Here is a 21829-nt window from a genome sequence, read left to right on the forward strand (position 1 = left end):
TTGCATGGCACACCTGCTTCAAAGAGAATGGCTAACACAGCTGGCTAAAAGACATTGCTAAGTTGTTTGCACAATAATTTAAAAGCAATCCTGAGGTGAAAACAGCTGACAAGAAATAAAGTGGATAGGTTTTCTATGGCTTCCACAAATCCCACCCTCCACCCCCAATCCAAACACATAGTTCATCTACTTGGCATCTAGCCCTTACTTCCAGAAAGAGTAAGTGGCATTTCTAAATGTTAACTCCTACAACTAAAATCTAAATGTACTGCACATAAGCCTGAGCTGTTTGGTTTTCATGCAACTGGCGTATACACTGGCAATTTAACTGCAACCCTAAAGCTATGTCTAGCTTGCATATGCACACCTATTTACATGAATTGCTACAGAAAGAAATTCAAACCATCATGAGAGCTGATTGTTCTCGTGATTTCCCTTCAACATTAATGAAAAGCCTGAGAGCAAACAACATTCTACTCACCTTGGAATAACAAGGGAAGTGAACACACAGGCCAGGCTTTGAGGGCTATACACAGCCTTTAAGGTTCATTCTGGACCTCCTAAAACAAAGCTTTCTAAACTCACAAGCCCTCAGATATAATCTACTGAGCTCTTTCAAATACAGGACAAAGTCTCTCAGTAAAAAGAAAGAAATACACTCAATCCTCCAGGCAATACTTTGAAAATTTATTCCTTCATGCCTTTATATTTAAATAATGACATTCGTCAAAAAACTGACAAAGATTGCATTTAAGACCTTTTTTGTTCCCTTTAGGTAATCTGATCACACTACTATCTTAGTTCTTCCCTAGGAACCCCTTGGAAAACTGTCGAAAGGACAGAAAACTCTGAAAGTCATGAGGCAACATTACTTACTTGCCCTGGGATGAAACAAGAGATCGCCTGAGCATGCCCCTTGTGCAGGTCCAGCTGCCAACGTGAATCAAATTTCTGAAGGCAGTGATTGATCATAAAATTCCTTGCATTGGCACAATGTCATAATATAATATAAAACATTAACTGCCTACTTTCTAAATCTCTCTCCTTCTTTAATTCCTTTCCTCAAGGAAATAGTCACAGACTACTTTTTTCCAAAGACGACACCTAATTGCCTACTGCAGCCTTAGATCAAGCAGGTATTTGCATGCTTTAATTTATGTCTACAAATTTACTTCTGGGCACAAAGAGCTCTACAAAAGCCAGCTGAACCAGTTTTTGACAGCTGAGTATACACCAACCAACCTACCGTCTATTTTGCATTTGAAATTTAGTGTTGATTCCCAATTATTTTTTTTTAAGTAAAACAGTGCAGTCATGACAGACCTAGGTCTTTATCAGGTTAAAATATCAGGTTTGAAACTTATCTCTTCATGCAACATATTAGGATTGCAGGTTCATTATGCTGTCTGCCACGATAAGAGTACATGCTCAAGGTAGAGAAGCATGTGAATTCACAGACCAACAGGTACTCTTGGGAATCACCCAGGTATGCATTTCTGGTGCACGGGAACTACCTCACACTACTTCACATTAAGCATAAGTCAAAAGCATGTACTGTGGCAGTAACTAACGCTATGAATTTACAATGAACTCACTCCGCAGTAGTTTGTTTGTGTACCCACAGACACGGTTATGGGTACCAGAACTGTGCTGGCTTCTTACTTTCTGTTATTTTGAAATTCATGTCCTTCCACCTGTTTATATTTGTCTTGTGGGGTGAAAACATATTGCATAGTCACAGGGAAATTTTGTCACTTTTGCCTTCCTGTATTTTGACAGTGCAACAACATGGAATTAATCCTACACATCAAACACCACCACTGCACTAACTGCACAGAGGTCTGCCAGCATCCTTACATTCATAAAAGGGTGCAATGAATGACAGTAAAACCAAAACACCCTTGCTTGATGAGGTTGCTCCCTAAAGTTTAAGCCAACAATAAACAAACCTATAATATTGACAACTGTCATTGCTATGCAAACTCTGTGGAGTGACATTTATATATATCTCAGCAAGTCTGAGGATCTGTAACCCTTAAACTCTGTTTTAAGCTTGTAACACTCTGCTGAACTCAAAGATTAGTATCTATTCTACTTTTTTTCAATTCAACTTCTTGAAACACGAGAGTTCACAAGATTGTACAATAGAAACATTTTTACCCCAAATACCAGAGATAGTGCAGCCTATATCATACTTTATCAGAACACTTAAATTTAAGTTTTTCCATTTGCTTTATCCCTTCATACACCTTTTCCATAATCTCTGTTTATTTTCTACATTGTCTTTACTTTCTACTCTTGTTTTTCCTCCCATGGTATTTTTGTTCCCCCCCCCCTTTTTTTTTAACTACAGAAACTTGTGCTCTGTTCCCATCTCCCACATGTGTATCATTGTCCCTTTTACTAAGCAAGGCTGAGCAATCAAAAGGAAATTAAGATTTAGAGTTAACATTGTTCAAATGGATTTCAGCTAAAGCAAACCAGTTTTTATATCACCAGTAGCATAGAATGTATAGAATACACACACAATTGGGAATTTTGTTGAAGGGGAGAAAAAAAGACTTGGTTTCTTTTGTGTTGGAAGTCCTTATGATGGACTAGCTTTTAAGTGAATATTGAGATGTTAAACAATACAATTTGAAAGATATTTCATAAAACCAAGCTATTCTTAATCATGTGTTTGACTTTTTTTAGCTGTATAATAGTTAACATTTTTCCTCCTTCATTTATTAGAAAAGATAAGTTGTTGCATCACCTACGACCAGTTTGTACTTGTACGAAATTTAAGATGTAAGTATACATTTCAATTTCTTGATCTGTTGTCAGCAATATTTCTTCCTTGGGCTGTTAAAGCAAAATACTGGAACTCTAGGGAATTCCATGTGAAAATACCATTGTTTATAAAAATGCTTGAGGTTTTTGACAAATCAAGGGGTTTGAGCAAGTACAGATCTAAACCCACAAAACTAGTCTTTCAACAGGTGGCCTGCTACGTGAACAGCAAGCTAAACTGATCAATAACTGTGTCTGGATTCCCAGTGTCCGCTGCATCAGAATTATCGAGACTGTAAACGTGTTGAATTTATCTGCAAATTTGGATATCAAAATATTTTAATTAGGTGCTCAGATATGGAGCAAGATAGTTGTTGGCAGAGAAGCTTTTTAGAGATTTTTGGAAGTTTTATACTCTCTTAGTAATTTGGGGAAAATGCTGGAGTAAATGACTGTGCTTTTGCAGATGCCAAATGTACTTCTTGCAGCCACAGAGAACCATCTGGTCAACTGTGTTTCATGTTGTCATGATGTGCTGTGATATTATTAGACTGCTTATCTTGATGCACCAGGAGGATACAGATCTGAGGCAAATCTAAATGTGCCCAATATACACATAACTTTGATGTCCAACTAATTTTGTAATGCTGTGGGTTGAAAGTTTAAGAACTAATTTCACAAAGAGCGAGGCCAAGGCAAAATTATCTCTGTCCAACCATTTCTGAAGGAACAAAGCTAGATTAAAAATTGATCTTGAAATGATCATTCAAAAAACAATAAAACCTCCTTAAAACTTAGCTCAAATGCATCCATCTAATTCCACTGAAATTCCTCCATCTCTCTATCATACACACAAAGGTCATGTAATCCCCTCTTTCCAAGTTTGACATTAGCTACCAAACAGTGTATTGCTCCTAGATGTAACAAATATGTTTTTACAGTAAAAAGAATCATTACTGGCACAACCTTGACAGGGACATGGTGTCCCCATCCCTGGAGGTTTTCAAGATGCAAGTGGACAGGGTGCTAGATAACCTCATCTAGGCTTCCTTTCCAACAAAATGCTGGGCCAGGTGATCTTTCAAGGTCCCTTCCAACCTGGGTTGTCCTATGGTTCTATGATTCTGTACAAGGGCAGTGCAAATAGAAAATCTTAATCACAAAAGAGATTTAAATCAAAACATTTAAATAAAATCATCAGTAAGTAAGATTTGCTTCTGAAGGTTTTTGAACTTACCTAAATAGCACTCTCTTCCATACATGTGATCCAGGGGACTGCCTTTTAGTACTTTGAAATTGCTTTTAGTGGGAATCTTTCTTAACTATTTATACCATTTATTTCAGGGTATTTTAATCTCAGTTAAAACTTGTGATACCAGTCTTTCTTCACTTAGGATTTTAAGTTTGGACTTCAGAAACAACAGCTACATCTAATACCTAAAGCATCCAGTAAGCGCACCCTTCACAGTGTTTTGTGTTTTAGAAATCCCCAGAAAGCAGTACAATATCTAAGTATAAAGACTTGAAAACATACTTCAAAGAATTATTTTGCAGGCACAAGGTTGTATTCCACAATATTTACTATGGACCAATAGGCAAAGACGATTAAATATTTGAAGAATAACGTTTTTAAGCTGCAAGAAGTAAATCACCTAGAACACGTACACCTCTAAGGAAAATTCTACTGTACAAGATGGTCACTGCTGATTACTACTGCTGTGCTATTTCCAAATGTTCCTCTCCCAAAAGTAAACAAGAAAGTTGTTCAAGACAGTGGCAGGCACTGATCTGAAGCTAATTATGTACTTTCACCTTCTTTTCCTCTACTCACCTTGTTTTTACATTATTTGTCAAATTTTCCTGGAAGAAAATTGGTTCTTGCTTAGAAAACATACTCTAAAAAGGTTTAAAAAAGGTATGTCAGTCCATGGCCATGAGCAAAATCATAAGGAGAAAGAACAGAAAGCATTTCGCAATCCCAACTAATGTCAATGTGCTCCTGAGCCAATGCCAAGGTTATGACATATGTCAGAAAACGTATGTAAAATTCTTTTGATATTTAAAAAAATAGTTTGTGTGAAATGCACTGAAAGCAAGTTATTGTATTTTTCTCATGTTACTACTTGTCTACATCACTGCCACATCACTGTGTCATTTTGATATATGAGAAGTATAATAAGTTTAAATGAAGAATTTGGTTTCTTGCAGACGAGACAACTATTTTGTTAGACAGAATTTATTATGGGGAACATACTAGGAAGTTGATTTCAGTTCTACAATCCCTCATCTGCCCTTACCTGAGAAAAGAGGAGCATGTTGGGAAAAGAAGCAAAAACATCTCTTTAAACAACTCTGTGAGGGTGGGGACAAAGCTACCAGAGATAAAAAAATATGGAATAAAGTAGAAACAAAGAACATAGAATTTCAAAGTTATTACTTCAAGTAAGCAGAGGCAAACATTAAGAGGTCAGCAGCTAAAACCCACTGATATACTAATTAATATCAGAGCTATGGTTGCCATGGCAGCTGCAGCTCCCCTAACTTTTTTTCTGTTAATATACTTTTTTTTGCATTGAAAATGCTTTCTTTCTAGTAGCTCAAAAACTTAAGCATTGCTATAGGTACAGACAGAACACCTTGGTGAACAAAAGGCTACTTTGGGAATCCTGTATGTTCACAGCATGGACCTGTCAGACTCACTCCATATACTTTTACCTTATCATGGGGTTTACAGCGTTAAATGTTTTAAAAGCTAAAACTCCATATCTTTCTTTCTAACATTCATTGCATACTTCCAGCCATATTAAAAGTCCCTAGAAACTTGCTGTCTCAAGAATCATCCCATTTCAGGACTCAAAATCTGACAGAAGGGCACATACTTCTATCCATACCGTCACCCTTGAAATCAATGAGCAATGCAAAGCTTTCTCCCTGTGGAGGTTAAGCAAACCATGCAAGTTTGTTCAGACCAAGCCTGGGAACAGAAACCAGGTCTTTTGCATGACTGCACGACACATTACTGAAAGGCTATTGCACTGACCTTTGGTCTCAGCCACAAAACGTTACTGATAATCCTCATTTTGATTAATGTTTTTGGTTGGGTTTTGCTTTTAGGTTTGGCCTGCTGCTTATTTTAATAATTCTCAGGTATCTGTGCTCTCACCAATGCTCACTTATACTGTTTGGTGATTGCACTATATCTCAGAGTAGATGCAATCTTTAGAGTTGCCTTAGGCTGAAAAATGAATTGAATAGACAAGCAGAACTACCACTACAGTCCTTGGATGATTTACAAAATAACCTGCAGAAATGCAGAAAAGTATGTTACAGCTAGGACCAACAAAACATGTTGGGGTGCAGAGAAAAGGGGAATGGAGAGAAGGGGGAGGCTGTGCATAGTGGACTCTTTCACTAGGATTTCTCAAAAGCAGCTTGGGGAAGGCCCAGTTTGGGAAACTGAAGCTGGCTTGCACTGATGTGGAATGCTCAAGTGGAATGAAGTTATGCTAATCTTAATGATGTGAAATATGTACTGCCCAGCTGGAAGCAATAATAAGACACTGCTGTTACTGATTTGAGTGCAAAGAGAAAAAAATAGGTATGAGTCTGAAAATTTCTTGAGAGTTTCATATCTCGCAATCAGATGAAGAACTAGTATTTGCTAAAACTGATAGTCTTGAATTTTGGCATTTAAATAAATTACCCAAAGAGCATTTTAGAGCTCTACTAATAATTACAAAAGTATTTCAGACTTTTTACACAGGCCATTTTGAGGAAATATTAAGGTTTTTTTCCCCTGTCCTTTTGCAGAGTCATACTATAGACAGGTTTACAACCTGAATATCATCACATCATCATAGTCAAGCAAGCAAATCTAAACAAAACAATTTGTACATGAGAAACAATTAATAAGACTTGTTTAAAAAAAGCTAAGAGAAAGAATATTGGCAGTTTTCCTACAGCATCAGAAACACATTTGCACTGGTTTTGTGCATTGTATTGATTGATTGATTGATTGATGGCTTGGCTTCACGAATGAAGATTTGGGAAGGGCATTACCCACACTCACTACAAGCACGATGACTAAGGGCAAGTGGAATAGGCAAAACTGACTGGAGAAAAGCTGCATAGGCAATCAGGAAGATTCCAAACAGGACTGTCATCTCCTGGATCAAGCTTGAGCGACCAAAGGCCTGAACCGCCCACAGGCAAGGTTGGACCTGCAGCTTCCAGTGCATCTTGTCACCTGTCATTTGCATTCTATAATAGTTCTATAACAGACATTATAATGGCTAACAATGCAACTGCCAGCAACAGTCATGAACATAAAACCTCAGTCATAAAAGTATGACCTCAAAATACATTTTACATATGTAGTTTCTTTAAATTAGCTGACATTAAGAACAAGCTCCAGGGCTGAGAAAACTAATCTAGACTTGAAGAATTGCAATGCTGCATCAGAAGCTGTTTTGATTCTTACCACTAGGAATGCTAGATAAGTTCTAATCTCTCCATCAGTTACGAAAGATTCTTATGACAACCTTGATTTTACAAAATTGGGTTATCTTCCAGCCTGTGGACATTTTCCTATTGCATTCTGGGTTAATCCACATGTACAGCTCACTTCTGTCAGAATGACAAAAGACAATTGATTTTGTTTCATGGTGTATACTTATCAATGCACTCCTCTGCTCTTAGCCAGTCTTTGACTGATAGGGTGTTAGAGAAAAGGTCCATTAATTGATTTGTAAATAATTACAGCTAAGTTTTCACTTTTGACTAGCTATCAATAAAAGCCTATCCTTTTTCCACTGAAGAATGCTTTCAAATCAGCTTCAGCGTCCAACTTTCCGCCACAAAATTCATTAAAATCATTAGGTCCTTTTAAAGTAGCATCCACTGGTGATGGGAGAAGTAAGAGTGTGTCAGTATTTCACTTATTCCACTCATGAGGATGGATGAGAGAAAAGCAAAATAAATAAATAAATAACATGCCTGGAAAAAAAAAACCAAGACAAATCAGTTGTTTCTTAAAGTGGAATTTAATTGTCAGACCTGGTGAAATTTCATCAGGTATTCAGAGGAAAAAGCACTTTGTACATGTGTTCATACACATGCAAAACCTTTGAGTTCATGACCTATGTGCACACATGTACACAGGTGGTCTGTCCACCCATGTTCCCAGAAACTTTTGAACCTGTTGACAAACTAAAATTTAACAGAGGACTAAGTCTCAAAGCCAGTAAGTTTCTATACATTTTGTGAAAATATGCAGTTGGATACACAAGAGAGAGACCTATTTAGTGCCTGACAGAGCAGAAGGCTACAGAATGAGCTCCACGGCATTATGTACTTAGAAATTAAACCCATATGGGGGAAGCAAAAGATAGCCAAGGAGGCTAGAAAGCAAGCACACACACACACACACACACACACTCATCTAGAAAGCAGACATAGTTTTGCAGGTCCCCAAGTGAGAGTCATCAGTTCTTAGAAACCCAGGTTTCATAGAATCATAGAATTGTTAGGGCTGGAATGGACCTTAAAACTCATCTAGTTCCAATCCCGCTGCCATGGGAAGGGACACATTCCACTAGACCAGGTTGCTCAAAGCCCCATCCAGCCTGGTCTTGAGCACTTCCAGGGATGGAGCACCCACAGCTTCTCTGGGCAACCTGTGCCAGTGCCTCACCACCCTCATAATGAAGAAGTTTTTCATAATCTAATATTAATCTACCCTCTTTCAGCTTAGTCATTACCCCTTGTTTCATTGGTTTTAACAGTTCCAGGTTTAAGGTTCCTGTCTTCTCTTTAGCATCTCGTGCAGAACAGAAAGCACTGCACATAAATTTGAGTTTTAGGAGGAAAGTACAAACTTAAGTCTCAAAAGTAGGTATACTACTTAGGCAACACTTTTGTAAGCAGTTAATACATCAAAGCTGCAATAAGAAATTATTGAAGTTGTCACACACCCAGAGTACAAATACCATTAATCCAAGCAACTGCATCATGTTTTGAGGCCTCATTTTAAGCAGCTAGCACAAGGCAAGGCAAGTTATATTTAATTCCTCGTTCATATGCCAACAAATGAGATTTAGAGTTGTATCAGAGAACTGCCTGTTCAGCATTATAAAACAATTGACCAGAAAGCCTTCTTTATTGCTGCTTTCCAGTGACAGCCACCTGCTTCACATTAACAACCTCATAAGCTTTCCACCTAGTTCACAAAAAAAGTATTCCTACAACAACCATACAATAGTTTATCATATAATTTTTGTTATTAATGTCTACTCCATTTGTCAATTCACTCTTTATACCTGACAAATATCTATGAGCCTTTCATCTCAGTGCCTTCACTACCAACTTTCAAGAAGGAGCTTAAGCTTCAATGCACCTAACTGAAAAGGTATATGTCAGCACTCCAACAGGTCCATGCACAAAACACAGAAACAGCAAAGGTTTGAGTTACAATCTCTCTCCTTTTCTCCTGTGACATTTCCCATTAAATGCCCTGCCAGCGTATTTTGGGCACCTGCATGTTGAACCATTTCAGTGACATCCCTGCTTGTTCACAGGATAAAGGTATGAATCACTGTCATAGAACATTCACTTTATGCCTTTTAAATAGGAATTTGTTAAGAAAAGATGAAAATATCCTGCTCATAGCAGAAATAGTTCTAAAGTTCAAGGATTCCCAGTCTCACGAATCCAGGTGAGGCTATCATTGTAGTCAGTGAAATTATGGCTTTGTGCAGGAGACACTTCTCCAAGTTTCTCAGAAATGACTGTGTCTCCTTAAGCAGCCCACACTTGTTTAGCTGCAGTAGCACCTATGGACACCATTTTGCTACCAAGGGAAAAGTCCATAAGAGACAGAGAAAGCCAAGCAGGCAGTAGGCTGCCTGAATTCTACAGCCTGAGCTCATTGCACTGTTGTCCCAGCAGAAGTCACTGAGTTGCCTCAGCAAGAATTGGGCTCATGTATGAAGTAGCTTTATTCCATCTGAAACATAAATAATCTGTTGGTCTGTCACATCTGGCATCACCCATGCATATGGGAAAGGTTTCCTGAGGAATACTTTGTCAGGGACAGTAGTATCACATCCTACAATTGAAGCAAATGAATCTCATATCTAACAGATTCTTTGTCCTAGGCTCAATCACAGCATGATTCTTGAGTACTGTTAAGAACTTTATGGAAGACCCAGATGGAACTTAGATAAATATTTTGCAAGGAAAGGAAAACTGGCAACATGTTTCAATTAAAACCTCTGTAACCTAAGAATCTGTCTTTAAGCCACTCAGAGAAGCCTCTAAAATCTGATAATCGCTTAATATTTCACACTTACTGCTCAACATGAACCTCAGCTACAGCTTTCGTAAACTGTGGCATCATTCTTGTTCCAGATGGCATGTAAAATAATTTACAAAGTTCAGCAGGTTTATAGCAGCTGTTCAATTCCAGCGCTTTGGCCACCCACTTCAGCATAACTGAGAGCTTTCAATCAGCTCCTGCCTCTCATGGGGCCTTCAAACACCAGCAGAGCATGTGTTCAATATGCTCTCAGAAAGTAGTCAGCCAAATAGGGAGAGTTAGTCACCCAGGCAACCCTGTTGCACACCTGCAGCATGTTCACAGTGCCTTTTCTTTTTTTAATGCATGAATTTAAGTGATAACAAGCAATAAAATGCTTCAGAGTTTAAAAAACACCTTTGTTAAATATGATTCCTACAAAACAGTTCCAGTTTGCCATAGCTTAAGTGCTGAATATAATCTTCCCAGCAGGAGTACAGTGCAAATGCAAACATAATATCTCTCGGGGTCAGAAAGGCTTTTTTTACTGTTGTACCTAAACATATGCTAAGTGTTATAAGAAATAGAGTATGTCAAAAAGGGCCTTCTCTGTACCTAACAGATTTCCATTGCTATTTCTGTTTCCTCCTCTCCGCTTTCCTTCCTGGTGCTTACTTTGGCTCTACTTTTCTTGTGTCCCTTCAAAACCTCCTTGTCCTGGATTGGCCTTTGGGGCACATAGGAAAAAGGAAGAGATATTGCTTCATGGTCTCTTTAAAGGTCATGCAGTCTGAACTGGACAGAGACAAATTCAGAATCACTTCAAGCTCCTCTGATTATGGGCATATCCACACAAAGTATTCTGGAAACTGCACAACCGCATTAAGGTGGCATTAAGCCCAATGAAATATACCCTGCCTGTCAACATAGCTGATTAGCTCAGGCTCAATGCCCTGTGATTCAGACATACAGTTTCCAGGAGGCCCAAGATAAGCAAAGCAATATAGAGACATGCACTAAGTACCAAATACATCTGGAGTCCACAAAGGGTGTTGGGACATCAGCACATTCAGTTGATCTAGGACAGGATCCCTTGGTGTATCCCATTGCTTCAGTTAGTAAGAAAGAGGCAACTTGTCTCCTGAGGAGCCTAGTCCTAACTTGGCAACCTTTTTACAAATCAGGGCTAGCTTAAACTTGCTTGCTGGCTATTGTCAACCAGGTGGAGCACACTGTGCTCATGGCCTGAGGATGTGTTTGCTCACTTCACCTAATACCAGCATGCTGAGCCTGAAGGGCTGACTAGCAAGAATAAGATGCTTATGGTGGAGGAGGCCACCCCTGAGGAAAGTATTCATTAAAAACATTTAGCAGCCCATGCCTCCTGGAGCAACAAACAAAGTCAATCTGGTCCCAGGGTTGCTGTACCATCTCAATAACTAATGGCCAGTTAATGCTGGGTTCTTCTCCAAGGCATTCTTCTCCTCTCACAGATCCTGTGGTTTCCACAGCATATACAAATTTGTTGAAATGGAAATAGCACAGTTTTGCATTATGCTATTGTGTAAACATAATTTGTATTGAGCTATTGTATAAACATTGGTTAAGAACTAATTTGGGGCTTTTAATGAGTTTATGTGCTGCTCTCAATTGGCAGGAAATATCAGCGTGCTGAGGGGAAAAAGGATTCCTTTAGTTTTGACACACAGCAGGTTTTTAAGGAAAGCAGACAACTGAAGCCATCACTGTTCGGAATGCGAACATGATAATAATTGACAACAAGAAGTAAGAGTCAAGGCAAGATTTTTTTTCAAACTACACAATCTAAAACTAAGGCATTCTCCTCTGCCTACCATAGCAATATGCTCTGACTACAGAAGTTATGTTCTGGTCATTACTGCTACTCTGAAGAGGATTTGAGTTGGTAAATATAGAAATAATGCAGAACCTAATTTTCTCAAAAAATTTATACTGGAAACTACATTAACTTTTTTTAACTGAAGAACTTTTCCAAGCGACATGATCTCTGATATTTGCAAGATTTTCAATACAACAAGTCTCTGACGGCTGTTTTGGTAGTTCCCAGGAACCTTAAAAAAACCACAGGCAACAATTTCTGCCAGCAAGAATGATTTCAGTAGCACACTGCAGTAAAACTGCTGCAGAAGCTGGAGGGCAACACAAGAAGGTACCAAACTGTAGAGGGATCTCAGACAGCAGAAGCAACTCTTTCAGCTTGTGGAAACAGCCTAAAGGTCTCCGTGACACTTGCTGTTTCTGCAGTGTGTTCACAAGAAGAGGAATCATCATGGAAGCTTTCCCACACCACATCAGTAGTTGACTGCAGGTTTGGACAATGGGGGCAATTTGAAGCCAGCCAAATTGAAGAAGCCAGAAGCTTCTCTGGCATATACTTAATAGCTTGAAGAAGCTGCATTTAACAGCCTTAGGATCAAGAAAGAAATTAATAAGATACAAATAAAAAAAGGAAAGGGAAGGGAGGGCAGAATGAATGATTGTGCAAACAAACATAGCTCCCAGGAGCTTGCTGAGCCATGGAAAGACTTCCTAATGGGACAGTGAGGGCAACAGAATACATCACTGCCAGGCACTCCGGGGTTTTCATCCTTTAGCTGCTTGATAGGCATAACGTTAAGTTTCTTTTCTCAGGTGCAAACTCTGTCTTAATCCTTTCTCCTGGAAAGTTTAATGCCTTTCTATTCATAACAAATTCAAAACACAAAATGCAAAAATAACTAGGGATAAATAAAACAAAAAAAGCTGCCTAGGTTTGAAAGGAAGGGAAGGAAAGGAAGAAAGGAAAGGAAGGGAAGGAAGGGACGGAAGGGAAGGAAGGGAAGGAAGGGAAGGAAGGGAAGGAAGGGAAGGAAGGGAAAGAAAGAAGAGAGAGAGAAAAAAAATAAAATAAAAGAGAAGAGAAGAGAAGAGAAGAGAAGAGAAGAGAAGAGAAGAGAAGAGAAGAGAAGAAAGAGAAGAGAAGAGAAGAGAAGAGAAGAGAAGAGAAGAGAAGAGAAGAGAAGAGAAGAGAAGAGAAAGAAAAAAAAGAAAAGGAAAAGGAAAAGGAAAAGAAAAGAAAAGAAAAGAAAAGAAAAGAAAAGAAAAGAAAAGAAAAGAAAAGAAAAGAAAAGAAAAGAAAAGAAAAGAAAAGAAAAGAAAAGAAAAGAAAAGAAAAGAAAAGAAAAGAGGAAAAGAAAAGAAAAGAGGAAAAGAAAAGAAAAGAAAAGAGGAAAAGAAAAGAAAAGAAAAGAGGAAAAGAAAAGAAAAGAAAAGAGAAGAGAAGAGAAGAGAAGAGAAGAGAAAAGAAAAGAAAAGAAAAGAAAAGAAAAGAAAAGAAAAGAAAAGAAAAGAAAAGAAAAGAAAAGAAAAGAAAAGAAAAGAAAAGAAAAGAGGAAAAGAAAAGGAAAGGAAAGGAAAGGAAAGGAAAGGAAAGGAAAGGAAAGGAAAGGAAAGGAAAGGAAAGGAAAGGAAAGGAAAGGAAAGGAAAGGAAAGGAAAGGAAAAGAAAAGAAAAGAAAAGAAAAGAAAAGAAAAGAAAAGAAAAGAAAAGAAAAGAAAAGAAAAGAAAAGAAAAGAAAAGAAAAGAAAAGAAAAGAAAAGAAAAGAAAAGAAAAGAAAAGAAAAGAAAAGGTCTTTGATCTAGTAAAGGGTCAAAGAAAAAGAATCTGGTTGTTCCTTAGCATATCATATAACAAGATCAAAACCAACAATTCTGGTGTTATCTAGGTAGTAATAAGAGTTAAACCTACATTTGTGGGGCAGTAAAGTCAGGATTTTTAAGCACAATTGCCACTCTAATTGTAGGCCTGTATTTATGCTAGAAAATGATCCCTGATCAGCAGATTTTCAGTCTGACATCTAAAATTACATAGAACACAATTTTGTTGTCATAGTAGGATTTTTCCCCTCTTTTTGCTCAAACTGAGACAGGCTGAATTCAACCTTCTGCACAGCACTAATTACAAAGGATTACTATTTTTTTTTTGAAGGGAAAGAAAAAGGTATAGAAGAGAGAAAATTGCAATGTAACCCCTTCCCCAGTTCTGTAGAAGCTTTCTGCTTTCTCCTCCTCGCTCCTTTGGGAGATGCCAGGCACACTGCCAGTCCTTGGCCTGAGGTTGCAAAGAGTTAACAAATGCACCACAGTCATGGCACTGTCGGTAGTAGAAGGAGCTGATCGGACTAAGCTCTGGTTGACCAGCATCTCCTACAGTAGCACTCTGCTGGTACACTCTCTCATGTGCCATTTATTAAACCACTTCTTAGTCCTCTGCAAATGGTAAGAGTAAGTAGGCAGATCAGGAGAGTTATGACTTGGGTGTAACGTAAGGCATGCAGCTTGCAGCCACAGAAGTAGCTCGGGTATCCAGCAAATCAATATTTGCGTGTTATTATTCTCACATACATCCCATTTGCTGATCCAACATTTGTTCCCACAGAAACAGGATCAGAGAGGCCGCCGGCAGGCAGCAGGCAAGCACAGCCTGCTTCCCCTGGAGCCCAGCTCTCACCCAGAGCCAGCACACATGCACATTCCCTTCAGCAAGCAGGCAGAGATCTACCAATTTTTTTTATTAACAAGCAACATCTTTACATTAAAAAAAGAACTAGTAGAAGGGGGCACACTGCCCTCAACATTTCTCCTACTCAGCAAAATATCAGGGCTCTCTCCTCAGCATGCAACAGCTGCGTTACACAACTCCTCTGTCCTGTTTCTGATTAAACCAGACCAAGAAGTACCATCTTAGTGTGTGACTGTCACAGAGGTTCCCTTCCACAACAGCACATCAAGGAAAAAGAAACTAAGAGAAAACCAAGGTAATTTTCTGATAGTACAGAGACAAGCAGTTCAGTTCTGCTCTACCTCAGTGCAGCAGAAGCAGTCATCGTTTTACATCAGCAACTCGGCTTCTGTGAGAATATGGGCTACATCCATGGGTGCCAAGAGAAGTGTTTGCTGTCATAGTGTACCCAACTCTTTGAAAGATCACAGAGACCAGCAGAGACATTTCCCACCTGGAGAAAGACAAGCATCATACCCATCTCCAGAAAAGGTTAAAAGGAAAATACAGGGAGCTGCCAGATAGCCTCACATCACACAAAGGGGGTCCTCTTAAAGCACATCTCTGAGCACATGGAGAAGTTGGTTGAGAATGGTTAGCATAGATTGACCAAGGTTAAATCATGTGTGACCAACCCAAGTGCTCTCTATGATGAAATGACTGGATCTGAGGACAAGGTGGAGTAGCAGACATAACTTACCTCAGTTTTAGGAAGGCTTTCCACACTGTCTACCACAATAAGCTTGAATTCAAGCTGGAACATTATGGTTTCAATGGGTGAATGTCTGGATCAGTAAATTATTGGGTGGATGACTTAGGCTCAGAGGGAGCCCTTACAGCCATCCAGGCTGCTCAAAATCTGTCTGGGGAGCAGCTAAGTGAAAAAAGCCCTGGGATCCTGGTGGTCAGTGGGCTCAGCACAAGCCAGCAGTGTACTTTGACAGCAGAGACAGCCACAGCTTCCTGGACTGACAGGAGGACAGTCAGGAGCTCAAAGACAGCAATTATTGTCCTTCTACTTATTAGGTCACATATTTAATGCAAAACAGACATCAATTACCAGGAGCAAGTCAGCAGAAGGCCACCAAGATGGTCAGGGTGTGAAGTACTTGCCCTGTGAAAAGATATTGAGGAACCAAGGCTTGTTCAACCTGGACAGCTTCAGGGCTGTAACAGCAGCCCCTCAGTGCCTACAAGGTGGTTATGAGCCAGGCCTTCACAGTAGCAGGATAAGGGACAGCGAGCAGAAGTTGAAAGGAGAGGTTTTCAGATCAGCTATGTGGAGAAACCGTTTCCCCATGAGGGCAGACAAGCAGCACAACATGGGGCCAAACATATAGTGCCTTGCAGGTTTTCGAGACCCAGCTGGATAAAGTCCTTAGCAAGCAAGCTTCATCCAATAGCTGTCCCTTGAGCAGAAAGATGGACTAGTGATCCTGCGATTTATCATGCCACTCTCCCTTGCCATAAATTCCCACAGCAGCAGCAGGCTACCAAGACCAGACTGCCATTGCACCTATTATCCCTTCTCACAGTGAGAACTAAGCACCTACTTGGTTCCTTTCTGTCTCCCCATCAAAAACACCTCTGTTACAATCAGGTGTAGATTGGACCCTGAGGTGTAGAAATACTTTGTAACATTCTCACCTCTGCCTGGATTAGAAACAAAAAAAAAACCAACAAACCCAAAACAAAAAAACAAACAAACAAACTAAAACCCCAGACAAATAATGCTGTGTTGTTAACACTAGCTTGACTCCAGCTATGCACATGGCAGAGATCTGGCATAGCAGCCTTCCTTACAGCCTGCACATCGAGGTTACTAGCGCTACCAAAACCCATGCTGATGTATCTGTATGCTATGAGAACCCCTGCTTGCTAAATGAAATATATCTACATGTTCTGCAACTATGCCTTTTGTTGCAATGAACCCATCTGCTGTAATTTCGTTAGAGAAAGTGCCAGACTTAATGCACATGTCTTCTGTGCAACAGGCTCCTGCAGTCTTTCCTCACTTGAATTGGTCTGAAGTGAAAGATAGGTATGTTCCACTCAGAGCACACGATATCCACTTACTTCTTACATTCAACATCCATTTCCTCTCCTTGCTTTTCCCAGACACAGTGTTAAAACACATCTGTTACTTGCAGTTTTTCTTAACTGGGACTTTTCAAGGATGAAATGAATGTTTCTGTTGAAAAAATAACTTAAAGAGAAGGCCATTCAAAACTTGCAGCCTCAATACAGATAAAGGATTAAGGTAAGAACAAAACTGGCCCTGGATGCCTGCTATATTTACTCTTTACATATGTTTTATTTGATAGTGAAGAGCAGGTAGAAGGATGGCTGGCATGCCCTGACCGCAGGAGTGCAGTTTTAATCATACGAAAGGGCACCAGCACTCCATCGTATGGTTACACAAAGGGAAGCCATGGATGCTATTACATCACCCACAAGAAAACAATGTAGAAACATGCCATTCCCTCCACATTCACAACTATATATTTTAGGTTTTGCACAAAATAAAAAAACTTCATGTGCTCAAATTCTGCACAAGATAAAACAGTAACACCAAGTAATCCATCTGGAATCCAGCTCATTAGCAAAGCTCGTGTCAGGATTACCAGATTAGATATGACAGAAAAATCTTCTAGAAAATACATACATGGATGACCAACTTCTAGAAGCTTTTGTTAGCCCTGCAGACAACTCCTCCTATAGGCCTTTCCTTATCTCACCCAGCAAATAGATGCTATTAAATACACCAATTTCTTTCAGCAGGCTATGCAAACAGAAGTACACACAGTTAATTAATACTGCAGTAATTTCTTTGATCTTCCAATGAAAACAAAATTTAAAAGTCATACTATTTCAGCCTAGAAGCTTAGAGTTAAAAAGCTTAGGAACTCATCCGGGACTTTGAATCCAAGAATCATTCAGCTGATGTCATTAAAAGAGCTGAATTAGACTTGTAATTATTCCCTTATGAGTTCTGTTGTCTATCTGAGGAAGAAGGGTATTCATTTCTGTCCTCAAAATTGATCTATTTTGGTGAAAAAATAGAAGCTTTAGAGACAGGAGCAACTTAGTTTTACTGTGCATCTGATAGAATACAAGAAAATAAGTGTCAATAGTGAATAACATCCCTGCCAGTCAATAGGAACAGTGCTTCTGTTTACATTGCGTGGCAGTTTCCTAGAGATCCTCCAGATAAATCCTATCTCCACAGTTACAACACTGCTTATTGCAGTAACACTTCATTAACATGCAAATGCTCGACAGTTATTGAGCTTAAGTACATCTGCATATTTATAAACAACCATTCCAAACCACATCCCCATTTAAGGAAACCTTTTAATGATACTGAACCTAAATTCTCTCTCATATCCATTGAAAAATATACTGCAGTCAGATTCATTCACTTTATATTTATACGGTACTTTTTAAAATACTATTTACACAAGTAGGTCAAAAAATGCCTTATCAGCAGTTTCCTTAGGTTTTGTTTGTTCTTTATGGCTATAACTTTTTTTCTTTAACATATTTCTCCATTGAAAAGGCAAAAAGAACACAAAGAATGAATGATGCTTTGGAAAACAAAACAAGGTAAACTTATAGCAATCTAAACAAACACCTGTTAACCCATATTTAAACAGAAATCTGTAAAATATTTCACCCCTGTATTTTCAAAGCAAAGGATTAAGAAGCACCAGACAATGCACAGGGTGAAAATTTGCCCCAAAATCTACAGATTTAATTCTTTTGCTCATGACAGTAATTCGGCACACCCCGACATCACTTCTTTCTGTTTTCCAATAACACATCCTGGAAAGCACATACAAAAGCCAGCATAGGCACTGATGCTTCTAATAGCACATTCTACCCAAACCACCAGGAGCTTTTAGCATGGAATATCGCAAATGAATTTGGATTTCTCCAAAATTTTCATGAAAGTTTTATTCAGAGATAAAGATTTTTTTTAAAAAAAAAAAAAAACAAAAAACCTGCTTTTTTTTGTTTGCTTTTTTTTTTTTGTTGTGGCTTTTTTTTTTTAATGAACAAAAAGATACCAAAAACAAAAGGATACAAACAGTTATTCTCTAATAACAATGTTTTGGGAAACTTTTTTTTCCCCTACTGCTTGAAGGCCGATACAAGAGCACATTAATGTAGAAAAGAATGGGAGCAGCTCTATCAAGTCAAGGGGTAGTTGCGAGGATTGCACTCAGTCATCCTAGATAAGCAGAGTCATTTCTGATTCCCACCCTTTTCTGCTTTAGCACACCTGAGTAGGAATTGCATATCCTTCTTCAACAACCTTTTAGGATGCATTGTATTTTTATTTGGGGTGGGTGGGAAAGAAGTTACCGATTTATATAAGTTACCAGTGGTTTTCTTCAAACCTATGGGACTTTATCCAACTGAAAAGCAATTCAAGTTACACACACACTTTCATAGGTAAAATGCAAAATATATTATCTCAAAGCATGCACTGTTATTGTGGGGCTTAGTCTGTAACCTTCAGCATAGTACAATTCAGGATTATTTATTTAGCTGTGCTGTGTAAATGCCAATCTTTAACTCTATGAGCCTCTTTCCTTATTGCTATCAATCTGGGTAGCAACCAAACACAAACCTACACCTGGCCAGCCATGAAGTATCAGAGAAACTTACACGGTCAATTTGTGCACATGAACTGTAAAACTTGGATTGAATATTTCATTATAGACAAAGATAGCATGAGCTGTACTTGCAGGTTTAAAGGAAATACAAGGCTGAAAGCAAAACACTTTTTCTTTAGAGACCTAATCCAGAAGATCCCTGCTACACAGATTATATAAAAAGCTTTGTTGCATCTCCTGCTTGCTGGCCCACTATTTACACAAACATTGGTGACGAGGATAAAGTGAAATATCTGAAATGTTAGTATAATATCCCAAAGTGTTACATAAATACCACAGTAAAATACAGAAGCATAGCCATTGCCAGTTTCATTTTGGTCATATTTTGCTGTATGTATCATTATATCGGAGTCAAGTATGTTCTCATCTCTTTGGACTTTTATAAGACACATCAAAGCAACAAGCAGTGAAGTTGGAACAGAGAAAATATGTCATAACAGCTACTAGTGCACAAGAGAAGAAAATAACTTCCAAGGACAAAAACACAAGCATTTCAGAAATTGAAGCTAAGAGTTCATGGGGGTGGGTTTTCTTGTTGGTGTTTTTTTCGGGTTTTTTTTGTTGGTTTTTTTTTTTTTTTTTTTTAAGTAAACATGCAATAAACCAAAAAATGTCACCTAGGAACAAAATTCTAGATAGCACTTATTAAAAACTAAGTAGTTTTCATTTGCAGCAGCTAAATTTGCCTGCATATTTGACATTCTAAGTGGAAGAAATATTACAGTAAAGATAACTACTAAAGCCATGCAGGCACTCATATTTTCAACTACATGTGACACTCACGTCAAATTATATGATAATTCCATATATAATTCACATTACATATTGTGATAATTCTCAAGATAAAATTAACAAGTTAAGACTATTTTATGTGAAGATGTCTGCACTGCTTTTGTGTATGTAATACAAGCCTCATGCTTTCCCCAAACTTCGGATTCATGCTTCCAATCCTTCAACAAAACTAAGAGCAGGAATGCACACAGCTAGGACTACATTCCCATGTTCCCATTTCCTAAAATTTAGCCACATTATAGCATGTAAAGACTGAAGGTAACATTTTCAAAATTCCCAATACCTCTTAGCTTTTAAGATCCTTCTAGAGAACCAAGTTCAGAATAGTTTGTCTTACTGTAAGTGACACTGTATAGAACTTTGGCATGACTTTCAGGCATTATTGTACCAGTGATGATGCAGCTGATCAAATACAGACCTTTTGGAGGGAATATACTAATGACAACACATCATCAGGACAATTTAACCTTATGACAACTTGCTACTATGATAAGTGAGTGAACTGGCTTTTGCACAGCCCTTACATGATGCTTACTTTTCCATCTCGGCTGCCGAATGAGTGACATATTGCTTACATAAAGTTTAGTATCTTGAGAAATTACAACTTCACAGAAGCAATGAACATATTACACCAAAATGAAATCAGCAAAATGGCTTGGGAGATATGATATCACATCACTGAAATCACCACTGAGTTTCTTCTCCTGTGTCTTTTTGTGTGCTTACAACTGAGTCCTCTCTGTTGCATTATTTTCTTTAATTTACCAAATAGACTGAAAAAAGACAACGCTCCCTCTTGCAGATGGGAAATACTCTTACCTCTCAGTCATGTAATGACAAGTGCCCAGTATGAGGGAAAAAGAAAGGAGTCCAAGTGGATTTTTTTTTTAAGTATATCATGATTAAAACAACTTACTATTTAAGAGTGCCAGGTGGGGAAATGCTTGGAAGCAGTTTCTTCTAACAGAGGCTGAGCTATATCTGCTTCTTTCAAGCTTCACCACTTTGCTTAAGGTTGATATCAAGGCTTTGGAAGACAGATAAAGCTCAAGAAAGCAAAATATCTCCTCTAAAGAAATACTCTATTGCTTCTTCTTTTGATCTTAAGTGTTAGTCAAAGTTTAGGGTCTTTGAAAAATGCTCTGAAAAACCTGGAATCCCTATTGACAAAGCTAGCTTTGAAGACCACTATGTAAACAATCTCATTTTAAAAATTAACTCTGCCACTGCTTCAGAATAATTTCTAGTTTCTTTCTGTTACTGAACACCGTGAAAAAGAAACGTGATTACATAAGGCAAACACAGGAATCTGAAATACAGAAGGCGATCAGACCCAAGGCATATCTGTAAATCCTTCCATCAGAATGGAGAGCTCAGGAGCCACTGCAACGCAAGCCAGCACAGCCTTTCCTTCTACACCTCCCTGACAAAACTGATGTTTGTGGCCAGCATACGCTTGCTAGGATAACACAGCTGATTATTGTCTACTGCACGCAGAAAACACTGAACATGTTAACAACATGCCATTTTAAAGAAAATCAAAGTCTTCGTACACTTTCTTAGCCTCATACAAAACCAATACTCTTATCCAAACAGAACCCCCGATTACCAAGTGGGCCAGATATTTTTAGTTACCAAGACCCAGTTGCCAGCAAAATTAAACTGCTTGGGCTGAAATTTTCCTTTCCTGTAAACATAAACTTTAGTTTT

This window comes from Psittacula echo, assembly GCF_963264785.1.
Source record: "Psittacula echo genome assembly, chromosome: 2".
Classification (NCBI taxonomy): Eukaryota; Metazoa; Chordata; class Aves; order Psittaciformes; family Psittacidae; genus Psittacula; species Psittacula echo.